Raw genomic sequence first — 24,427 nt, 5'->3', positions numbered from 1 at the left:
CTCCCAGTCCCTTTTCCATATTCTATAACATCACTTCTTCCAATTGAGCTTTTCCAGAAGTTGCAGTTGAGATGGTTGTGTATTGTGCTTCATCTTCAGATTGCTGAAAGGTTAAAACACACTAAATATCATATAAAGCAATGCAAAGGTATTCGTCTGAGGGGTGGGAAACTGAGAAGCAAGGTATAAAGCACACCTTCTAAATGGTTTGCCTGACTTGTGAAGGAAGTAGATGTCCAAACTATAAGTCTGTAGCTCCTATAACACTGAGTAAACCAAGCATGTACTTGTTTAATCTGCTGGTGGGAAACATGAAGGTGACAAAAAGAATTTCCCCAATTCTTTGGAAAATCACTGCTGTGCTGCAAACAACCTAGAGCTGACCTGCATTACCAAAACAATGATGAAGTATAGCTGTCACAGCACAGGAGTATAGCTCTCCTTTTTCTCTTCAAATGAGAGACCCAAATGCTGGAGGAGGTATTTCTGTGACAGCTTCCACCATAGACTTCAGATCAGGCACTGAAGCATGTTGGCATACTTTGTCATAGGGTATAGTCATAGTAGAAGGGAGCATGGTACACAATTGTGTGTGCTGCACTAACAACACATGCCAGCAAAAGCAGATCCATAAACATAAATTACCAGCCTTCTCCAAGTACATGTTCATTTGTATTTTAACCTGGAAGGCATGGCCTGTGCTTGGCTTATGAATATTCCTTGGCAACATGTTCTCACAACCTGGCAGAATTTGGTCTTTCATCTTTCAGTGGTAGATAATTAACTCCCAAGAAGCTTTCTGTCTGAGCAAAGTTTTTTTGACAAGACCAAAGTCCTCTGTACTATGGGGAATTTAATGATTCCACAGTGTTGGGGCTTTTTTCCATGAGAGATGCTGTTTCCCAAGTCTATGATTTTTTGGCCAAAATTCTTCTTTCCCTGCTGATCTCCTTTCTGCTCTTTGCCAATTGTGTGCTTGGATCCCAACCTCCAGCTGAGAGATGGAGGCATTTCAAGGATGGGCAGAGTAACTCTTTCATGAATATCATTTGTGAATTGCTCTGAGATGGCAGACACTATATAAATATAAGATATCATTACTATTAAACTGTCGTTCAGAAGCATCCTTTGCTCATTTCTTTCTCTTGGAAATAAGATGTAAATAATCTTCACCCTAAAAACCGGTTGATAGCATCTTTTGAAACAGCTGGTACCCTGACTTGTTTAATAGAACTGGGTTCTTATATGAAGCTCAACAAATGAAAATGACAGTGAACACTGCTTATGTTTCTTAACATGTAGTTTAGGTGTCCTTTGCCAAAAGGATTTCTGAGTCCCTGTCTCATGTCTGACTGGTCATCTGGAGTTCTTAATTGTATTTAAACAAGTGTTTGTGGAAGTGGCTGTGTAGATCAGGTAATACATTCAGTCCTACTTGTGCAGTGGCATGAATATTTAAACGTGTGCATAGAGACCTTGTGAGCATGGATTGCAGGGAAAGAGTGCTTGACTGAACTGAGGAAGAAGCCATTATTTTGCCAGCTGGTGTTTTCTCATTTTTCTCACTAAAAAAAGAATTGTTCAATGCATCCATCATTAGCTAGGTTCCTTTTGGATAAAGTAGATCTAGAGCTCATGAATGTCTACAGTGGAAAGATACTCTTAAGTGCACTCGTGTATGTGTATGTATTGGTCTTCCTGCAGGAAGACTGAGGCTTCCTATGGTAAGAAGCACACCTAATAAAGCATTTATTTCGAGAGAGTGTAGTATCCCAGCCCAGCCGAAATCTAAGTAGGGAGGTGAGGGGGAAGATTTCAATTTGGGACTTAATTGATCACAGTTCACCTGTTTTTATCCCAAAGAAGAACTGTCTATACAATTCAGCTGTTGCTGAATAGGGTCTGTTACGAATCCAGACTTGGCTAGTAAAATGTCTGCAATAAAAACATGTCTTTGATGTCCATCCCGGTACATAAAAACCAAAAGTATGCTGTTACCAAGGTGAATGGGTGAATGGTTTGGGTTAACATCTGAGCAGTTACAAATGTCACAAGCTTGGAGAGATTTAAAAAAAAACCCAACAATTGAAACAGCCACTGAAGCCAGGTTTCTGGTTTAAATTTAAAAGAAATGAAAATATCTAATATATTTTATGGAGATGTCAGGCATGAAATTGCATCTTTGAGAGTCTGAAAACACTGAGAATTTAATACATGTAGTTTAGGTAAAGACATACAAATAAAAGAGATAGCAAATGATTCACGATGCATTGTGCCAAATATCAGACTATGCAGGAGGGGCGATACATATCTGAAGATAGCATGTAGCACGATTATGATATTGTCCTTCCTTCTGATAAAGACGTACTAAGAGAAAAAGAACACCTGACAGGCTTTCTCCTCATGCTATATAAGCGTGGTACCAAACAAGATAGTTAAAAGCTTTAATATATAGAAAAAAGTTTGTGAAGCAAGGTTTTTATTTTATGGGATAAACACGTTCCCTAGCCTTTACTAGGAGGTTTACAGGTTGTTGCTATCGTCCTTTTCTGCTCATGAAGGAAATTAAAAGTTGGTTGGTCGGAGCCATCTCCTGTGTCTTCTAGAAGCTCAGCATATGTCCTGTCTGTATGCCTTATTACCTGGAAGAAATGGGCATGAGAAGGAGAGGGACGTTGAACCCTTTACACTGAAGTGGGGGGATAAAAGAAGAAGAAGAAAAAGCTAATTTTAGCTGCTAAGCACCACTCCTTGCAGCGGTTGTTATTTTCCTTGACTGGCAGGGAATTAGAGTATACTCCTGAAGGGTGCAGTTCTAAGTTTCCATCAAACCTGTGCTCACATGGACTGTAGAACCGCAAGCTGTAAATCAATACATACACATCATGTTTCTCTGCATGAGAAGAAGAATGTTTTTCTTGTATAATCTTTGGGATCAACAGAGTTTTCTGATAACTATTTCTGCTCCTTGAAACTCCACAAGGAGATACTAACAGAGCATCATGCACTCTTTGCCTCATGATGCTAGTATACAGTCAAATGGTCCCAACTGGTCAATATGTGTTAGACATAATTTCTTTTGCACAGAAATGCCAAATAAGGAAAGAAAACCATCTTAGTAATTCAGATTATGTAAAAGAAAGGTCAGGTAAAGCAAAACTGTGCTGAAAGAATTCAGTAAAGCTTAGGGAAATTGTGGTGATGTCTGAAGTTTTTATGAAATGTCAGTGACTGCAGGAGGAAGCCATGTGTGAGTCATATGACCAGTTGGATAGAAATATTTCCATCTAGAAAAACAAATCGATGGGAACATTGTGTGGTAGAATATTGGAAATAGTGGGAAGAATATGAGGAAACTTCAAGTTCTTATTCCTTCATGAGGGTTTAAGTTTGTTGGTTCTATGCAATCTGGATGTATACAGAGTATACATCTCTGAAAGTTACAGCAGCTAAAAGAAGGATATACCGAACCAGAAAAAAATGAGAGAATTAGACTTCTCTGAAGCAGGAATGTGAGCTAGCATCTGAGAAGACAGTGAAGTGAAAGCTTTGAGGATTTAGGCAAATCAAAACATAACCAAGTCTTAAGCATTATGGTTCTCTGTCCCCCTCTGGTGACTGAAAAGCCGCAGAGGTCTGCAAGACAATACAGCATTTGGGCTGAAAAGGAAGGTGGTGGTTGTTGTTGTTTTTATGTCTATTTTGTTATAAATCCAGACAGTTGCAACTAATCCTGGACTATTTTCATTGCTTCACTTCTAACAAGCCTTACAGGAGTCTCCTATTTCATGAGTGATACCTGATAAACCTAGTCACAAAGTATTTCTCACTAAGTGTGAATTGTCTTCTGTGCTTAATGGGTCTCAATGGAGGCAGAGGCAGGCAGAATCTTTTTCCTGTGGCTAAATGGTTTGCTCCAAATTACCCCTTTTCATGCAATATGAGGGCAATGGATATTGGCCTTTCAGAGTCACAGAGGTGCTTTTTCAAAGACAGTCATGTCTGCTTTCACACTCATGCCTGTGTGTTTGTGGGGAGCAGAGTGACATGCCGCTTTGTGCCTGCTGACGTTACAATTGAGAAGGAAGATTATAGGGGTCAGACGTTTTCCACGGTGTAGCTCTATTTCACCCTCTTGCTAAAACCCCAGTTATTCTTAGCTATTTTGTTAAAAGCTTAATGTAGGAAATGGGTATGTTAATTCATGAAGGTACAGATCTGTCCAACAGTCAGAGTAAGCATTACCCCACAGTGAAATATGGGGCTGAAGTCACCAAAATTTTGCCTAACTTCTAGATATCCATACACTACTGGCCACTGCAATGCATTTAGTCACCCAAGTAGCCTAAAAATTGCAGGAGGGCAGAAAGTGCTTCACAAAAAAAAAAAATGCCAAAAGGAGCTGCAGTAAGTGGGGAGCTGCCTAAAATAGACAGGAAGAAAAGCCAAGGACAGATGTGAGTCTGAAGACCTCTCTTCCCCTCCCTACAAAAGTCAAATGCCCACATCTGCTCAGAGTTCATTGCTGTGCTCTTTCTTCTAATGTAAAAATGAAAGGCTGGACAAACCATTCCTGGTCAGAAGAGGTAATGGTTGTATCACTCCCTTCACTATATCACCATCTACCCAGAGCCCTTGCTTGGGCTTGGGAAGGCAAAGTTCCTATTCCTTCCTCTGGTTTGAAACCAGACCTTTTACCTTCTCAATCGCTGGGCACTGCTGCATGTGGCATGGCTTACCCTCATGCAGCTGACAGAAACTATTCCACTTTTCTGTAAAATGTGTAAATATTCCAGAGCAAGTTACCAATGTGGTAACCCACAATTACAAAACTCATCTGAGGTGTCTGCCAGTGAAGTTCAAGTCCTTGTTCCAAAAGACTTACATATGCAAAACAGAACAAATTCCGGAGGGGATAGCCTGTGCCCTACATTGGACTATGTTGCTGAGAGATGTGATGTTTAAATTTCCTCCTGCACAAAAGGAGATTTGAGACTCCAACACCTTAGGTGGTCATTCTTACAGCTAGTGTGTAAGAAGGTACTGCCGACTTTTAGGTGTCTGATGTAACCTCACCTCTCATATAGGCCTTTGAACAGGCTAACCAAACAGGACCGTAGATATGAATTTTATTTGGCAGTCATGAGATTGGTGCTATTCAACTTCCTGCCCTCAGGATAGATGCAGTTCTACCAATGTGCAATAGGAAAAGTATAGATGTGGAGGGCACTTCGTTGACCTTGGGAAATTTGGTACCTTCAGAGTAAGGAAGGATTTTTTTTTCCTTTTCCTTGATGGAACTGTACGTCGGGCATATGCATCTGAAATAGCAACTACGAACCTGTTTCCCTTGGGAATCTACGCTCAAAAATCCATTGCAGATGGTATTCTGGCTGGCATCAACTGAATTAGCAGGTGACTTTCCACCAGCTGGTGCTACACTAGTCAGCAAACAGTATCATCTGGATCTCAAACACTAACTGCAGATACTGTTTGTAAATCTCAACCTGCTTGTTTACTGCTTCAACTGAATTGCCATAGTGTTAAATAATTTTGTTGGTTTATTACCCATGTCTTCACTCTGTGAATATTCATACAGAATTCATCTTTCAAAGAGTCTGTCGTTGCATCTGTTTGGCTCAGTGTAACCACTCCAAAGGGTTCTTTTAGAGTGTGATGTTCCTTCAACATTTTGGGTAAACTGGGTCTAGTTGAAAGCCTGTGAAAGTCAGAATGAACCTATGAATTCATTGGACTGGAAAATATTTGTTTTGTCCACCAACCCAGGGTAAAGTTGCTTTTTGCAAAATACGTAAACATTTCTAATTGTGTTAGGCTAATTTTATGTGTTATCCCATCATCATTGAGATCGCCTTCACTACCAGCAATGTATATGCCAAGAGCACAGTGTAATTAGATAGATGGATCTATGCCTGATGCTAAAACTATCATTTCGGAAAATACTTGTAGATCCTAGCTTATGTCACAGAGTGAAACACAGAGCTTTTGTTATATTCACTAACACACCGACCTGGGGAAAAAGCTGCGCTAGAAAAGACTACTGAATTATTGCTAATGTATCAAATGCCATGCTAGTCTACCTATTTATCTTCTCATTGAGCCTGATAGGAGGTAGAATTCTAACTTCTGCATAGCTCTGAAGTGTCTGCCTGCCTGTATGTGACAGCTGTACCTTCTGAAATGACTAGAATCCCCCCAAATACCTCATTTCAAAGCATTTAAATGTTGAAAAAAGTGAGAAATTATAATGTTAAGATCCTTATGTCTAGTTACTGAGCCCAGGAACATCTTTCAGATGTTGAATTTGTGACTGGTCAGGAGGGTTAAATCTTCAGGAATGTTAGAATGATATATCTTTGCACACTCTTTGTGACAGCTTTGCCTTTTATTTATGGTAAGTGGGAAGTAATGGTATTCTGTCAGGTCACCTGTGTAACATCTGGCTTCAGTTTTGGTAAAGTAGTGCATCAAAGGATTTAAAATTTATTTGACTATATTTGGCACAGGTCAGAAAATATTTGGCTGTCAATACACCAGGTAGATTTATGGTTATGCATGGACAAAAATAAAGAATTAAACAGATTTCAGACAAATAGCAATGCCCTTTTCCTTTGATAAATCTATTGGAATTTCATTTTTGTTCAAGTCACCTTCCAGCAACAGATGCAAAATGCATCTGTTTTTGATGGCACAGTACAGAGTAATATGAACAGTGAAGAAAACAAGACAGAAAAGACTGCTCTTCTGTCACCAGAGGGACAATATTTGTTTTGGTCACCCTCCACACAGTAGATAAATCAAAGATATTTCATGTCAATGCAGAGCCTGAGCTTGAAGTCATGTCTTAGCCAAAACACTTTCTGAGCACAGTTTAATTCACTGTAACTTACTCTAATTGTAGACAGCAGCTACAGAATCACAAAATGGTTGAAGTTGAAAGGGACCTGTGGAGGTCATCTGGCCTAACCCTCCTGCTCAAGCAGGGTCACCTAAACCTAGTTGCCCAGGACCATGTCCAGATGATGTTTGAATATCTCCAAGGATGGAGACTCCACAACCTCTGCAGGTAACCTGTTTCAGAGCTCAGTCACCCTCAAAGTAAAAAAGTGTTTCCTGATGTTCAGATGGAGCCTCCTGTGTTTGTGCACATTGCCTCTGGTCCTGTCACTGGGCATCACTGGAAATAGCCTGGCTCCATCTTCACCCTCTTAGGATATTTATGTTCATTGATGAGATGTCTGTGAGCCTTTTCTTCTCCAGGCTAAACAGCCCCAACTGTCTCAGCCTTTCCTCGTATGACAGATGCTGAAGCCACTTTACCATCTTAGTGGCCCTTTGCTGCACTTTCTCCAATATGTCCATGTCTCTTTTATACTGGGGAGCCCAGAACTGGACCCAAAACTCCAGATGTGGCCTCACCAGTTCTGAGTAGAGGGAAGGATCATTTCCCTCGGCCTGCTGATAACTCCTCTCCTGATGCAGTGCTGGCTCATGTTTGACTTGGTGTCTACCAGGACCCCCAGGTCCTTCTCTGCAAAGCTGAAGTGGTCATCTCTGCAGTAGACATCAGGTCCCCTACTTTTTCTAGTTTCCCGTATTTTCTTTCATCCACCTGCTTCTTCCTGCAATATTTAGAGTAAATTTTATGTAAAAACTCTTTTATTTTGGAGTGTGTTTATTCCAAACGAAATTTACCCATTCTATTGCATCAAATAATAGGGGATTCCTTCTACAGGAATTATACAAAATTGCTTTTTCTTCTTTTCCATTTCTACTGTATGCTCAGGGCTGAACTTCACTGTATTTTGAGCAGTATCTTCACACTGACATATATACCTCTGCTACAGACTGATCATGATGCAGGTGCCAAATAGTGTTGCTAATCTGCTTCCTCAGTGCGGACAGAGTTTTGAGTGTTCGCAAGGAAGAAGATATTAACGGGAAGTTACTGAGGTCAAATGTAGGTGGAAAAGATTAGTTGTCTCCTGACAAAAAGCATCTATCAAGTATTTCCCTTTAATGCATCTGCATCTCTAGACTCACAAATATGAGGAATTATAAAGATATTTTGAATCTAGAAATTGTTCTATGTGATATAATCTGTGTTGTATCAGAAAGCAAGAAAGATGACTACTCACTGTTTACCAGTGTGAGTGTAAAGGCAGGAAAGGCTGCAGTATGCTGTCCTGATTGAGATGATGGAGTCTGTTTGGAGCTGATCTGCTCCTGCCATGGGAGAGAAAGTGGAAGGACAGAGCTGGGGTGAAGGTTACTGGATCCTGGGCTAGGTATACTTGCTGCCAGAGGACTATGCTGGCAATTAATGCCTCCCAGCTCCTCAGAGAGGCCATGTCCGCACACTGAAGCCTGGCTGGCAGCAGGAATAGACACCTTGGCTCTCTGAAGGCCTGAACATACACAAGCTGGGCAGTTGTCCATGGATGCATAGAAGCACACGTAGAGGTTTTGCTCCCTCTGCAAGTGAGACCATCCTGAACCAATGCAATCTTACCAACAGCTCTAGCAGTCATGAAACATGAGACATAAAGGATGGAGAAGATTTCAGCCTAAAATGCAGAAAATTACTCTAATGTATTTGAAATCCTTCAGCCTTTTCAATGCATGTGGGGGATGAATTTTAAGCAAAGCTTAGGCTGATGATTTATGAGAGATTATTTTGGAATTCAGGACTTCAGTATTGTCTGAAGGCAGCCAGGGTTCAGCAGCTAAGGCAAAAAAACTGTGTCTTTGTGCCATCTCAAGCTCTAGGCTTGTGTTGAGGCTCAAAGTCTGAAGATCCAAAGGGAATTTGGTACCTGATGGGGACTGTTTGTCTCATTTTCTGAAAAACTTGACCCACGAAATCTAATTCAGAATTTCACAGGGTTATTTGAACACCAGTTTGAAGTCCGATTTACAGCATCAGAAAGCAGACAAAACTTCACAGAGGTCTGACTGAAATTTGAGGTGGGGAACTTGGGAATTGAAGATAGGTGATGGTGCAAAACTACTGGAATTGCTAGGTTGCTCAGTGAGCACAACTCAATGGCATTTTTATTCAATATTTTCACTTGTCTTTGTTCCAGTGTAAAGGATAGGGCAGAAGCCCCCCTCCTTGCACATTGCAAAGGCATCTGCCACACAGGCAGTTCCTACAAAGTTAGGCAGGAGAAAAAGTCAGTAAAAATGTACAAAGAGTCCAATAAAAAAGGATTCATAAACAGAAGCCCCAACAACTTGCGTATTAAATAGTTCAGGGTGATGATCTTCACACTTAAAGACTTCAGAGAAGTAACTATAGAGGTCCAGAGGTGTTAAACACAGCTTTTTGTTTTCCAAGATAAACACACAGGGATTGATCTAGGGCAGTTCTAGGCAGATGACACCAAGAATATTTCATGGAGGCCAAACCCACAATTTTACAACTTGCAAAGGGAGGCATAAGACTTCCTAAACACCCTGGCTAGAAATAACTGTAGCTGGAAACATAAACAGACGAACAGGTTTTTTGCATTAAACCTTAAGCTATTTGAAAGAGGGTGGTATGGGAATTAAGGCTAGAAAAATTCCCCTAAGGGAAAACACTGATGGAAGAAAAGACAATGCTACAATTATTTGAAATAAGAGGAAAGTAGGAGAATTCAAAAGTGTAATTCTTCCTTTGAAAGGAATCTGCTTTGGGCAGAGGGTGATGGAAAAAACTGTAGCTGGAGGGGAAGAGGTGGCGGCAGGGTGAGAGGGGGTGAAGGAAAAGGGAAGCATCTGGACACCTGGGCAGTCTAACAGGAAATGGTGCCAGAAGGCACTATTTTCTCTGATTTTAACTCCATCATATTCTGTGTTGCAACAGATTTGTATTCCACCCGCTATCACATCAGTTACCACCTGTACTATGTTTCAGGGGCATAAAAAGAGAATCTAACACATTTTGTATTTGCAACATCTTGCATTCACCCTTCCATGGGATGGGCTGGGCCAAGTGACCCATAGCCAGTTTTTGTAGGGTCATAGGCTGATTTGTGTTGGGAAGGACCTCAGAAGGTCTCTAGTTCACATTCCTGCTTAAAGCATGGTCAGCTCTGAAGTCAGACCAGGTTGCTCATGGTCTTGCCAGTTGCCAGTCAGGTCTTGAAAAACCTCCAAGGATGGAGACAGCAACTTTCTGGGCAACCTCCTCCACTTCTTGACAGCAGTCATCATGTAAAAGTTCTTCCTTAAATCCAGTTTGACTCTCTCCTTTCAGCTTATGTGTGCTATTTCTCATCCTTCTACCCTGCACTGGTGGCTTTGTGGTCAATGACCTCCTCACAGGCACTGAATCCTGCTGTTAGATGCCCCCAAGCCACTATCCAGAGATGAGATAATACTAGCAATACCCTACTCTCACTACATTGCAACACCAAAAGGCTAAAAGGTACCAATATCTGCAGTATACATACACTTTACCTCTCTTCATCAGAGCAAGGACTTTCTGAAATGGGCACATAAAGAAAACAGCCAGAGATTTTGCCTTGCTTCTTCAGGCTTTCATGGTGCTGAAATGAAAATCTCCTAAGAACAAATTTATTTCTGAAAGGTCTGCTACTTCTTTGTTTTTCCCCTTGGCATCTCAGCATTAACTTAAATCCAGTTCTGTAAATGATGAATATATAATTAAATAAATGTTGAGAAAAGTAATTTTTTTAAGGCATTGTGTAGATTTCTGAGCCTTTTTTTAATTATCCAAAGTGGCTAATAGTGCCTATCAAAGATGGTACAAAGAGGTGTATGAAGCAGAATCAGAACTAGATTTAGCAATTATTTCCACAAGAAGATTCTCAGAGAGAAATTTTATCATTATTTCCAGGCTTTTATACCTACAGAAACTTTCAAAGAAGTCACTTGTCAAGTTTATCAGTGCTTTGAACAGCCTTTTAAACCAAAACCAGAAAAGTTCTGTTAAATTTTATCAGGCATATAATTTGCTAATAAAATCTCTACAGAAAAAGATAAAATACCAAGCCTCAAGACTTAGGAAGCTATATGAAGGTGTTTATAGTAGGCTCAACACAGATTTATTTAAATAAAAAAAGGCTGAAGAAAATAAGTCTTACATAAAAACCTTGATTCAGAACTTCATGCTTTGATAAACTTTATAGAAAGGCAAAAATAGAAACTAAGGGCTAGTGTTTCTAAAGGACTCCCTGGAAAAGAGCGACCTGAAGGCTCACTAACATTTTAGTACCCGGCTCCAAGGCCAAAATTCCTATCTAATAAAAATGGGAAGAAAATTCCAGCTAAATCCAGTGTGAAGTACAAGATGGAACAGGCAGTGATCAAGGTCCCATCAGGCATTCAGAATACTTAAAAAAACCCAACAAACCAACAAAACAAAACTAACCAAAAAAGCCGCCAAAGCCTCCTCAACTTCTTTGTAGCAAAGGTATTTTAGCTTCTGCCAAAAATGTTTAAACTTCCCTAGATCCCATCTGTGAGACAAGGACAGAACATAAGGCAAGGACAGAACCTGGTCAGGATCTCTAAAGTTATTCACTGCCTTGTAGTTTATTTCACTGATAAATTCGAATGAAAGTTGCTGGCAAGCAGGCTGGAAAAAATATGTCTTAAGCTGATAAATACATAAAATGCAGGGCCTATCTCAGGCTGCACAGATGAAATAACGGATTCTAATCATTTTTATGAAAGCAAAGAGGAAAACAATGTTTTCTCACCATAAAACAAAACAAGAAAAAACCTGGTGTTGGAGAAAAACAAGGTCAGCTTTTCTAAAGATCAGATTTCGGGGAAAGGAGCTATTTTTTATTCTCCACCTTATTGTACTGACACATAAGACAGGATGCAAGCAAATAATGTCAAGATCATACTTGTGTTTAAATATTTGCAAGGTCATTAGGCATTTTGGAGTTCAAGGGAGTTTGCTGAATAAAAGATATTAAAGCAGTAATGTGCTGGATCTCCATCCTTAGAACAGTGTTTGTATCAGGGGTTATAGACATATTTTAAAGGTTATTATAGAAATATTAAGTTATAACCTTTTTAGATTTTCTTCTAAGTCTAGGTTGATAAAGCAAAATGCTGTAACCACAATTAGTCTTTTGTGAATCGTACAATAATGTGAAAAATATATATGCTGGATATAAAAGCATATTTGCTTGATTTCTTTGGTAATTTAGCATTTGATATGTAATTATGCAAATTTCCATTAGATTTGCACATATATATCAGCCTAAACCCATGGTCCTATTCCAGCAGAAAGTAAAAAAAAAAAAAAAAAAAAAAATCTCTGGCTGAGAAACACAAATGTTTCATCCGCTGCTCATTATGAAATGCACAGGAGCCTCTGGTAAGATGACAAGCCCTCGTGTTTGGTTTAAAAGCTCTTTACTTTTTTGTAACAATTACTTGAATATACTTGATTGCTACTGTACTGAGTGGTAGAAAACACAAAGATATACCCCAGAAAAAGATTGAGAATTTATTAATGTGAATAGTTCTTATCAGAGATGACAGTTTTTCCTTCTGTAGTTTTTATTCTCTCTGACATAATCTTAACATTCTCTGATGAAATTTAAATTGAGTGAAGGATGTAGACAAAAGCAATTGCAATGTTTAAAATGGAATTTTTGATCATTACAATATCCACATAAACCAGGCAAAGGGAATTCCAGAAGAGTTTTCAAATGACTGTAACAGTTAGTACTTGGTCAATAGGCTCATTCACAAACCTAATGTCTGTGTGTCTGTAGAAACCAAACACAAACAAGGTTAGGAAAAATCTTAGCAGAAGAGTGTAAAGGTATTTTATCCCCTTTATTGCGAATAAATGGGAAGTAAGTGTGTATATTAACCTGAACCTCATCTTTGGCTGCGGTGCCATAATATGCTCAGCCATTCCTTTTAGCCCGTGTAATATCGTCCTTTGCAACTTCTGCCCTGGCACAGCTCAGCTATACAGAGCAGGTGAAATGTCCCTGGTGTGTGGTGTGTACAGTGGCAGCACTAGGGCATATGTAATCCTTTTTTTTTTTGTGTGTTCTAGTCCAGTGAACATGTCACATACAGCTGGTCTGCATGGGTGTGCAAGGCGGATTCGCTGTTGAAGTGTGGCAAGAGCACTACCTTCCGCTTGTACAGTACTCCGTGCACGCACTGCAGCTCCCTGACTACAGAGACCCCCTTTGCTGGGGCTGTAGGATGTCCAGAAGTTCTGCTGGAGGTGGTGCCACGGCCAGGTCTTACCAAAGATCCTGGACAAGTGGTTAAGTCCCACTGAAATAACTGTCCCAGGAGGCGAAAGAGAATACAGGCTAAAAAAAGAACAACCAACCCCGAGTGTATTTTGTCCTTCTGCTTTCGAGTCAGTGTTACTGTCTCATCCATCACAGACATTCCTAAATGATGAAGTCTCTGCCTGCAGCTCCCTCAGCTCATTATTGAACCATTCAGTGTGTCTTCCTATTATGATGCCAATATTTATGACTCCAATATGGGAAAAAAAAAAAACACATTCATAAGAGAAGGAAAAGAGCAAAGACAGTAGGGAAAAGATTATAAATACATTTTCTTAGCTTTTTGCAGTTATTCTGTCAAAAAGATTCATAACTGAGCAATATAACAGTGGGATAATTAAAAGGCTATTCTTTTGGAATGTCTTCAGAAGCCCCTGTTTCTGGCATACTGCTAAAATAAAAGTCAGCATGAAATGTTACAAAAGATTCTATTTTTATTTTCATGCCAGTGATTTTTCCCCCCTGCTATCCTGACTCAGATTTCTTTCTTCTTTATGTGCAAAACTGGAGCAAATGAAGTAGACATCAAAATACTTCAGCTAAAAGAGGAATCATTGAAAGGATCATTGCTTTAGCAAAGGTCCCTGACTTTCCTTCCATATTTTCTACAACCAGCTTCATTTTTCTTCTGAAGTCAGATGTCCCCAGGCAAAACTTAACTAAAAAATAAAATTAAAAAATTGCCTCATGTCCTTGCAGCCCATATACCATTTAGCTTGTATTATTTCTCTACCATTTTGAATAAAACTGTGAATTACTTTTGTTTACATTCATGTTTTAAACAGACTTCCTAGACTCATCAGATAACTCGTTTCTAGTTTTAATCCACATATACCCAGGTCAACTTTCCAAAACAGCCTGTGGTCTGGCCATTTTCAACTCTGATCTTTTATCACAAAAGCCATACTGAGGGGTTAAATAGTCCTATAGATTTCCATTTCAGCTGTCTGAACAAAACCCACAAAATTATAGCAGCTCAGGGCCTGGAAACTTCTTTTGGTTGAGATAGGCAGCTGTGTTCGAATAGTCTCATGTTTCCCTCAAAACTGTACAACCCGTCGGTTGAATTTTAAGGAATAACGTTGTGATTCTCTTCTTATTTGTTTACTACCCTTTATGAGCTGAGCTTTCCTCAGAGTTAGAAACCTAAAACAGGTCACAAAAACATAAATATGGATTTATTTTTGTTTTAATACTCAGATCAGCTCTGTCTTTGACCTACTCTGGAAACATCATTAAAAATAAGTGGATGCAGATTCATGGCATTTATAGGATTGGATGTTATGGTATGCTCCCAGTTTATGGTGTCCATTTATGATGCTTCATAAACATCTTTTGTGAAATTCTAGCTTCACTCATGATAATGGGAAAATTCCCGTGGATGTCAATGGACACAGGCAGCCACTGCTCAGCTTTTTAGGGGCTTGTAGATTGGTTTTCAGCCCTTCTGTGCAGCTGTAGAGTTTCTGTTATCATGGCTGTGTTGATAAAATCCGTTAGTGCAAATACAGCGCAAATGCAGTGTTTGCTGACTGAAAGAGCATTTTGTGGATATACTTAAACTACCTTCCTGAAAGTCATAACCAAAGCCAACTAGAACTTCCTTCTGGCAGCATAGCTATGTTCATGTCAATAATTTTGCTGGCATAAGATCATCCTCCTTGTTTGAGGAGGATGCATGTGAGTTTTTCATATAAAGCAAATGTAGTCATGTCAGGACAACTTTATAGGACAAGCATGGACCACTTGAGGGGATTATGAAATAGCTGTGTTTTAAAATTATCTGTTAAGGAAAAAATTATACATAATTGGATGAGGAAAAGATCTTTGTTACATTGATTTGTATTTATGGATCAAGCAAATGCTCCAATCATGTTCTAGGACCCCACACTGGCAAAACTTCCTAGTACAGGACCTGCAAAAAACACCTTAAATGTATATGTATGGCAGGGCAGATGAGAATGATGCAGACATGCTATGTGCATGCATAAAGAGCATCGGCACATCGTCATCATTAAAGCATTTTTAGATATTTTTTGGAAAAAGAAGCTTTAAGCAAGGGCTCAGAATAGAGCTAATAAGTGGCTGTCACAGCTAAGAAGTCTTTCCCAATTATGAGGGGCCACTTGAAAGCAAGTGCAAAAATTGTGTCATTTGAAAATGCAACAAGCAGCCGTAAAGGTTAACGACATAGGTCAATCAGAGGTGGAGGCTGATTTCTTGATAATGAGAAAGAGATAGGTAGAAGAAAACCATGAAGTCTTGGAAGTGAAGTCACTTTTTTTTGGGAGGGAGATGAGGAGCCAATTGTGCGCACAAGCGACGGGTACCAAGATCAAAGAAACAGGCTGGGAAAATGATCATTAAAACAGCATTCTGAAAGGCTCTGACCAGACAAGACTGCATTTGTCAAGGTCAGGGGAAAGGATGTTTAAGATATGAGTGTCTGTGTGACTTGAACTGCCTGTTACAAATCTTGTTGAAAGATAAGATTCCTTGAAAATGTAGGATGTCAGGAAATGTCTGGTTAGTAGTGTAATGGATTGTGCACATTCATGTGGGTATAAACAGAGCATTTCAGCTCTCACTCATTCATGACTATGGCATTATACAAAAATCATCATGAGTGGGGTTAACTATCTCAAATATAGTCCAAAATTGAATATAATTTAATGCACATGAATTCTAAAGTACCTGAAAACTAAATTATGTTTTCTCCCTTGTTATGGCAGTCGATCTATTCACCTTCGTAACAAGGTGCAACTAGAGCTGTGGTCCTTAGGCTGCAACAGAAGAAATCCTGCATATAGCAAAAGATGTGAAAGCATCTGAAAGCATAAAGAACAAGGAAAATTTAAAACTTGCTTAGTTAAGCTCACAAAAAAAGAGATTATTTATGACTCTGGTGCTCCTGAAATGTATACTAGAAAAATATGCACACTGAGCAAGCCTTCTCCTACTACACCATTCGGGACACACATGTCTACAGATCTAAGCCTTGATCTGGAAAAGGTCAGTAGACCACCAAATACGATGTCAACTATGAGTGATGGGTTCCTCACTGAGAGAGAGATGAAATCCATCTTACCAACCGGGAAGTAAGAGACAGCTCAGGCAAAGAGCTAGCAGAACCACAAGCATTTTTGCAGACAATAGTGGGTAGGTACTTGTTTTGCTGAGGCCTTCTGCTCAGCTTTTGTCAGCACCATATTTAGTTTTAATTTGCCACTATATACCTGAACTGCAACATCTTAAGATGTATTTTTTATGTCTCTGGAAAAAGTTTCAGTACTGTGGCACAAACCTAGGCAAACCCTTCTGAGACATCAGTGTTCCAACAGAAGACTGGGTTTTTTGGGTCTCACCTCTGACTCATGAGAAGAGGGCAGTAGCACAGAGTTCTACGAGAAAGCGAAAAAGTGAGATGTACACTTAAGTATGCCCCAAACCTCATATATTTTCATGCAAGCATTATCATGTTAAAGCAGCAATTCCTCTTCAGAAAGGTGCTCTAGTTGTGACATGTAGCATGACAAGCAGCATATACTGAATTTCAGGTCATAGGTTTGGCCTGAAGTACATGTAGTGGTTTACCTCTATGCCCAAATGTAAAGCAAGTAAAGAACAAAATGAATCTGAAACCATTCCTCACCACAGAGCTGGCCTCCAGAGCTGTTTTTTCTGAAATATAAACAATGAAGTGAGAATGTTCCATTTGCTACTGCAGTGCTGTTTATTTAAATCCAAATCTGCAAATATGATTGAAGCTTGGCTTGGTTTCAACAATTTGATATGGTATTTAAAGCTGCAGTGTCATGTTTTGAATCACAGACTATTTACCTTCTTCAGGCTTTTTGTTGCATCGCTAGGCTATTTCTCCTTCTTTCACTTATTTTAAAATAATTTTTAAGAGATGTTAAAAGTGAAACTGTGGGAAACTCTGCTATAAAACTCCAAACCATACACAAGCCTTGTCTGCTCAATAAAATCTGAGCCTCAGAAGCCCTTGTGGAGTTTCAGAAGATTTGCAAGAGTTTGCTCCAGGGTCATCTTGGAACTTCTGGCTAATGTGAAATTCTAACAACAAGAATTTTCAAAGAATTTTAGGCACTAGAAAACGATGAACAAAAAGTCATCCTAAGATCTGTAAGCTCTGATGGAACAAACTGCGTTGGGAATCTGATGCACTTCAAAGTGAAAGGATTTTTTGAAAATACATCAGCAACTTTTAATAATTCTTTACTTTTAAATGGCCTGATAAAACAGGATGAATTTAACAGAAAACTTTCAGCTGAGGTCAATGCTCTTTTAACTGCAACCACGTATTATTCTTAATTGAAAAATATTCAAACCCTGAAAAAAGAAAAGAAAATGTCATTATTTCCTATTTCCACACAGTAAAATTAAAGTGTTGCATAATTAACACAGCTTCCCTAAGGTTACTCCAAAAGATCAGTAGCAATGTAGGAAGAAGAGTAAGGATTTCAGATGGCCGATCTCAAGCTTTGTCCTGAAAGCAGCACTGTTTCTCTAATTATGAGAAGCCTGACTATCACTCAAAGAAGTCTCAGGTATTCACTGAATTCCTACTTGTTCTACTACTTATTTGAAGCAGAAGGCTGTAGTTTAGCTAGATATTTGGAAAAAAAGAGAAAATGCATACACTGTTTGCATTGATAATAACAGAAGGCAAGTTCTGAACTGCTGCTGTCTTCAGGAGGGGATGATCACATCTTTTTATTAGAACTACAACTGAATCAAAAGTACTTTTGCAGCACCTACTCTTAAAAGCATTTACCTAACTGGGACACATGACATGCTTCATGTTGAAATTCAGCTGACCAATATCCAGTCTTCTTTCTTTATTGACTATGAATTAAAAAAAAAGACAACAAACTTAAAGCCAGGTATGGAGTTCAGTAAACAATATCACCAAATCTTTGGAAGATCTGCACAATGAGATCTACAGTTTAGCAAGAACACTGGACAACCTTTCTGTCATATAAAAAGTTTATTTCTTCTCCTCCCTTGATTAAGTGTACTGTTCCCAAAATAGTAATTTATAAGATATGCCCCTGCCAAAGGGACATGATATTTCATACTTACATGTTGGAAAGTTACATGCCAGCATCTGCATGGAGGCTACTGCTACTTCTCAAAGGAATTGAAGGCACTGTAATTGTCCCAGAACATTCACTAGCAAGTTTTTCTTCATTGGAAAATGGAAATGTGGCTTTCCATGTGGCAGCTTCATGCCAAATAGAAATTTCCTCAGTTTGCCCACAACATCCAGACAGATTCAAAGCATCTGAAATCAAACATTGTGATACGTCCTAAATGGTGGATCAAATCCAAGCTGTCGATCTGCATGGACTTCAGCATGGCAAAACTGAAGTCAGTGCTATACCATTTTTACCCCAGTCGAGAATATGGACTTCAGTTTACATATGGACATTTTTTGTCTTTGCAAGACACTGCTGTCTAGGAATTTGTGAAAATTAGCTTTATTTGGCATAAAACAGTCTCTACACAAAGCGGATCACAGCTGCCTCACAGAGTCTGTAAGTGCCAGAATATTCAGCAGCTAGACGGGTGCTTGCTGATGTATCTACAGAAAGTATTCACATCACAAAAGTTAATATTAAGCCAGCACCATACATCAACCGTGTGACAGCAATGGCTGGAAAACAAGAATTCCAATACATGCACTTAAACAGCATACATACACACATACACATGCACACCAAGTTTCAGCATTTGGCTTTATTTTGTGCAAGGAAGAATGTGGGATATCTTGAAATCCTCTTTTTTTCTCTGAAACTCAGAAGAACAGAAGGCTGACAATGAAAAGCTACTACCTTAAGCTCTGGAGCCTCACCACCAGTAGCCTAATTCCATACTCCAAACACTGGTTAGCATGAGACGCAGTATGCTCACTCTCCTTCCCTCACCAGAAATGTCACCCTGGACCTGAGACTCCTTACTACAAAAAATTTTGTCAGAAGTTATATTTTTTCTTGAAAAGTTAAGTTTTAAGAAATCAACATTTTCAAGGAGAGAGGTGTTTAATAAAAAAAATTCTTGACCAGCTTGTATATGGAAAACCTCTTAAGAACATGTTGATTGGCATCGTGAGGAATGCCTGCTTTGCTGAGCCATATCCTTAATACTATACACATGTAACATTATTGTGCTTTTCATCCTGCCTGAAAGAATATGAAAACAGTTCTAGGGCAGCATAGACATGATGCAAATGATTCGGTTCTGCCCTCGGTAAATCACTGGATTCCAGTTCCCTTCAAACAAGGGCAATAGGGGCTTGTCGTCATGTAGAACTGACCCTCCAAACTAACTACAAATTTTATAGATCCAGGTTAGAAAGACAGCAACACACATGGCACAAGGTTTATGGATGTACAGTTGCCTCAGATTTGCCTTAGTTGTTGGTGACAGTAATATAACCTTGTGCAGCTACATGATATTTATAATTTTTTGGCATGTGTCTGCATGCATATGACAGTGAATATTATGATCTTTCCTGAAAACATGTACTACACCCCTTTAGGCTCAACTACTTTAAATAAACCTATGTTCATAAATGGGCACACCCATGTCAACACTGATATATAACATGCATGTTGCAGTAAACTCCATCAGAGTCAGAGCCAGGGCTTAGTTGTATCACTCTGGCAAATTTCTCATTGGAATACTTTACTCTAATATTTAAGTATAGAAGGGGCTATTCCAGGAACTCTGAGAGACACATGCTTGGCTCATTTTTATTAGGTAAGTCTGTAAACAGTGGAGCTGTGTTGGCTGGCACCAGAATAGGCTTTGGCCCTCGGCATTGCATAGGGAACATAAACTTGGCAAGTCTGCCTTACAAATCACACATAAATCAGAACTGCCCAGCAAAGCTGGTCCCCTTGCTAGAGCTCGTATTCCCACACACAGGATTAATCTTTGAAGCCAAGTTGCCTTAAAGATGTTTTTGTTTAAACATTGGCAATGTAAACGTTTAGGTTTCAAGGAGTTTATTCCTTCAGCAAATATTTTTACAAGACAAATAACAATTCTCCTATTTTTGTATTGTTTCTCATTTTCTTTGTGGAACCATAAAATTTTATCTACAATAATCTGATGAGAAAAGAATACATAGCTGCATTAAATTTCTTCATTACAGCCACTGTTTCACAATTGTTGTCATCCCACATGGCTGTGGATATTTGTTCTCCTCTCTAACATCCATATATGCATATTACTTTATATGTGCTTTGAGATGTGTGTATGGAAAGTGCCATGTTATACTTTTATCTTGCTGGGCCAGAATATGAAATACTGTAGAACTAATACATCTGGGAAGAAGGACACATTTTGGTCTATCTATCATACACTAGTTGTTCCCATAGAACCTTTTCAGTAATAAAGCAGGCTTAATTCTTCTACTTGATGGAGATTTTTGAAAGGTGAGTTTTTTCCTGATGTATTCATACTGCTTCTGAACATAACAAAGTGTAGGTATTCACACTTCCAAAAGAAATCAGTTAACAGTCACAGGATGAATATTCAGAAATCACTCCTGAAAAATACTAACTTTATGTTCAAGATCAAAGAAGACAGTGGTTTGAGTAGGGTTTGATTTTCTTGTCTCTAATTAGCTAAGATTTTAAGTATTTTAGCCCTTATCGTTGTGCATTACACATGCAAGAGATAGACTGAAACCCAAGCAGAAAACACTTATTCTTGAAGTCATATACAAAGTTGCCTTAAAAGATTTCTGGATTGCAGCCAAAATTCATTGATTTGCAGAAGAAACTGATGCTTAAATAAATACATACGTATTTATGTATCACATCATGTAGCTAGGTGCTCAGGAGGCAAAGTAATTTTTCTCCACAGACTATAATGTTTCTTTTTTAGACTGGAGGGAGTTTTATTGGCTTGAAGAGTAGATCTCTTAATGAACATATCTACAAAGAAGTTCTATTTGACAAGCCTGTTCTAAAGTAATACTCCTGTTACTAATAACAGCTTTTATAATTGAAACAAACAGATCACATCAGTTCTAAATTCATTTGAGCTACGAAGGCTGTGGCTGCTGCCATTAGCAATTCCATTTGCTACTACTGAGTGTATAATTTAATTTAATCTCTCGTGCAGCAAGAGCTGTGTTGTTAAACAAAGCCAATATAGCGATAAGTTTCTCAAACAGCTGTACAAGTTAATCAGTGGAAAAGACTCAATACTGGCCATTTTCCCCAAATAGTGTATATATAAAATATATACATCTGATACTAAGTGTTTTTGAAAGGAAAAGCATTAGCATTTTTCTTCAGAAACTGCTACTAAAGTGGAAAGGTGAAAGAGATGAATACTAAACACTCACTGTATTTTCTCTGCGAGACATTCCCCCTCAAAAAAGTTGTATGTACAAGGTGCAGTGAATTTTTCAAAAATGTTCCTCCCAAGCCTTGAGGAAAGGTGCTTGCCAAATTCCTGTCTGGATTTTCAACAAAGGATGCACTTAGAAACCTGGCAGTGCGCTTACAAGGCAAAGGGGTAGAACATACCTGGAATGAAGAAGGGTCACTCTGGATCCTGTGGTCCCACAGAAGGATGAAGAGAAATACTTATTATTCTTCTCATCTCACTAACAATTTGGGAGGCGTTTGTAGTGATTCTGACTGGAGATTAGCCATATCAATACCAAATATCCATTAACTGATAAAACAGAGTTCCTGTACCAGAATACCCACCTCAGAGAAAGAAGATACAATTTAAACCGAAGAAATACAAGACAGAGATAAACAGAACTGAATTATATCAAGCACCAATCTTAAATGCTAAAGTGATCTAATTACACAAGTAGTGACTTTTGATATGGAAAAGTACGTGCTGTTCAAGTGGGGAACAGTAAGCAGCACATTAGGAGAAAATGACGGGGTACAAAACTGGCAAAGATGGTATGTCAGCAAAGATTTCAATGAAAGAAATGGGTAGTTTGCACACTGGAAGAAGTATGACCCAAATACCACATGCAAGGATAGGAAGAAAGGATACAACAATGAAATAAGAGGAGTGGGAAGGGCAAACAATTATGACAGGATCCAAGACAGGAGGGTACAGCAGAAGCAAAACTTCTGTTAGTGCTTTTGAGCTGGGTGTAGAAAGAGTGAGAGAAAAAGAGGACTTAAAGCTAGAAAGCAACACAGATTCAGTTGAGGAAGAAATTATTTTAGCTGATAAGAATTGGGTAGGCTGCGTTGGGGAAGCTGAGTGTAAGGGAATGCACAAAAAAGGAGGCTGAAGTAGGCCATGAGAGAAAAATGATGAGTGACACAGAAGAAAAATAGAGAGGCAGGTTTAGAAGATTATAGAGGCAAAGAAGACAAAATTTGACAAGGACCCAGATATTAGAAAGTGAGGAGTGAAAAATAGTTTCATGGTTGTCAATCTGAGTGTCTGGGAAGATAGAATAGTCGTCAACAGTGACGAAAGAAAAGACATGGGGAATGGATTTGGAGGAAAGACAAGAATTTCCCTTCTTTTTGATTAGTTAAACAGGGGGGAGTGGGGGATGGGGAAGGGGGCAGAGAAAATGTCTGCAGAGACGATACTGAATTTGAAGAATTAGATTGCAAAATTGCAGCATAGGCATTAGACAGGACATCAAGCTGGTAGTGAGCTCACCCAGGAGAAAAGCATGTATGGAAGCTTGAGAAGGTTTAGGAGAAACACTCGAGAATCTATGAGTTCACATCAGCCATCAAAAGATGCTCAGTTTACAAACCTGCACCATGGCATCAAGCCAGCGAGCTACAACTGCTGCATCAGCAAGGCTGACAACATCTGAAGAAGGTTTTGAGTTAGCAATTTCACTGAGGTCTGCACTTGACACAAGTCCAACAAATACATGTTGAGCCATAAACTTTCCATATGTTAAAACTACTGATTCCCCAGAAAGCTGTGCATGTCTCATGGAAGCCTGAAACAATATCTTCTGAGATACTTTAGCTCTGACACCTACGGCAACTAAGCTAAGAGTAACCTTCCAAAAGTCAACTCTGCATTAGAGTGTTTGAACTGGTCCTGATCTAACAATGGTTATACCGTTAAAACAGAGCAGAAGCTTCACAAAGCAGCGATATCAAGTTCACATCTCTGTGTCATCTGCCCCACAATAACTTAGACAGAGACCTCCATATTTCTGGTCCACTAACTTTATACTGCAGTGCTGTTTTTATTTAAGAGAGAAAAATCTATATAATGTAGAGGAGGCAAGGATTCGTTTTAATCATCTTGGGCATTTACACGAACCATAAGAATATCTGGAATAAAAATAATCAAAACTAAGATAAATGTTGGAAGGGACATTAAACCTCACACTTTCAGGCTTGATCCATATTGTGTCTATATAATATTAGGAGAGTTTTCAACACCTTCCTGCTGATGCTGGTCACTATTAGAGACAGGACACGGGGCTGCATTGCACTGTGGGTGCCATGGTTGGTTCCTGTGCTCTTACCTGTGACTGCTGCAGTCCAAATAGACAGTTGAAGAAGCGTCCAAAATAGAGACCTTTGGATCACCCTTAGGTTACTGACTGCCAATATTTCTTTTTTCTCTCTTCTCATTCTCTTTTTGATGGTTGGACTTGAGGATCTTAGAGGTCTCTTCCAACCTAGTGATTCTATGATTTTTAAAAAAGTATGCATATAGAAATCCACCATTATAAGTAAATCATACTCTTAAAGCCAAGCTGTTCAGAGTCAAGTGGTAGAGCCAGCTTGTAAACACAACTGAATGTAACAGAGTTTGCTGAACCACAGCAGAGCAGATGTTATGCTTGCCATGTGGAGTCTTAACTCTTGCAACATGTCTGCAGTAAGTGTCAATTTCCAATTTTAAACTGACAAGGTCAGAAAACTAAGTCACAAAACACAGAGCACCAACCCTCTGCCTCAGTTTATTCATGTGAAAAATAATTTACAGAACTTAGCCAACTTCCTATTAATTTCATACCCAATTCTCCTTGCCGCTCATCTCCATTTGTCTAGAAAAAAAAGACTGTTTAGAAAGGAAGTTCATCACCTAATCCTCCATGGAAAGGTGGAGGA

The sequence above is a fragment of the Leptosomus discolor genome, chromosome 2 (assembly GCF_034619465.1).
Source record: "Leptosomus discolor isolate bLepDis1 chromosome 2, bLepDis1.hap2, whole genome shotgun sequence".
Lineage (NCBI taxonomy): Eukaryota > Metazoa > Chordata > Aves > Leptosomiformes > Leptosomidae > Leptosomus > Leptosomus discolor.
This window is presented reverse-complemented; position numbering follows the sequence as displayed.